Source organism: Solanum dulcamara, chromosome 8, assembly GCF_947179165.1.
Source record: "Solanum dulcamara chromosome 8, daSolDulc1.2, whole genome shotgun sequence".
Lineage (NCBI taxonomy): Eukaryota > Viridiplantae > Streptophyta > Magnoliopsida > Solanales > Solanaceae > Solanum > Solanum dulcamara.
In genome coordinates, this window is record NC_077244.1 from 14,615,203 (window position 1) to 14,616,627 (window position 1,425).

The following is a 1,425-nucleotide window of genomic DNA, read 5'->3' on the forward strand; positions in this document are numbered from 1 at the left end:
TTCGGGGGTACGGCAGGGGCTCTGTCCCGCCATATGTCGTCATTTATATTTTTAGAGGTCTGCAGACATGTATATGTGGATTGTGTATGTCAGTTTGATTCAGCTGGGTCTACATGATATATGATATATATTAATATGTTATGGCAGCCTTGTCGGCTTGCGTGCCCTATCATGTTGTGGTACAAACGAAAAGAGCAACAGGTTTATGAAAATGTTATCGCCCAGTAGGGCTCTGTTACATGATATTATTTTATTTACAGTTCAATGTGACCACATCTGATAGATATGTATATGGGGGGTCCAGGTCGGACCCCAGTCACGGCCTACGGGGTTGAGTCGTGACATATATCATGGTTGGTAATAGGTTTCTCCCTAACCATAATTGTACTCATGATCAACACAGACTAAGTTAGTATCATGAAAATCAAAATAAAACATAAAAAGTAAATTTTTGGAGAGCTTCCTGGAGACATCATGAAGGACTGAAAATCCTTGTGTCGGTGGTTCGAATCCACTTCTAGCAGGCAAAATATCCAAACCGTAGCCGGGCCCACATATCACTCTCCTACTTACCCTGAGACCAATGATCTTGAAGCAAAACCAGCTCCACTGATGATCATCATAAAATCAAACTAAGAAAGGTAGATGGGTACAACGCATAAACAACTTTGACTCCATATTTAGGGAACAATTGAACTCCTTTTCGGAACTACCTTTGATCTTAGGCTCGCAGCCCTTGTAGCAATATCCCATCAAATATGAATACTAGATTGGTATTTTACAAAGCCCCTTATCGGATTTGAACCGATGACTTACGCCTTACCATGGCGTTACTCTACCACTAAGTTAAAAGGGCCTTTTTTATTTAATTTCAAAATTGTTCACTATGTAGATAAAATATCTATATGCGCATATATTATAAACATAAGTATATATGCATTAAATATGTGTTGTAGATACATAGTGTCTAGTGGCTCATTTTAATTTGTCACATTCTAAAATATATAATTAAGAAGAAGAAAATTTTCTAACAGTTCAAATATCTAAAGGACTAGTGCACCATACAAAGGCTTAGACCATGTACAATAAAATTAAATATTCCAATAAAGTATTACAATAGTAGAGTAAAATATCACCACAATCAAATACAAAAATTTCTATCCCCTGCCAAACGTAAAATACAATGTTCGTCTAATGAGTCTACATCTTATTTATGTATTAGAAGACAATAACCCACTAATCAATCAAGGACTAAGTAGATTTTATGTGAAATACTGTGGGACACCATGATTGAATGATAACAATTACTCCAAAATACTAAAATCTTTAGGCAAACAGGCTTTCATTGATAGAAAACCATTTAACATACAGAACAAAATTCAAGAGCACAAGCACAATCATAATGATAATATATAGTCATGTATT

General features: G+C 35.6%; 1 non-coding gene across 1 annotated transcript; it reads right to left on the bottom strand.

Moving 5' to 3' along the window:
• Window positions 1-784: 784 nt before the first annotated feature.
• TRNAT-GGU (transfer RNA threonine (anticodon GGU)) lies at window positions 785-856 on the bottom strand. Its single transcript has one exon. It is a non-coding gene; the product is annotated as a tRNA-Thr (tRNA).
• Window positions 857-1,425: the final 569 nt, after the last annotated feature.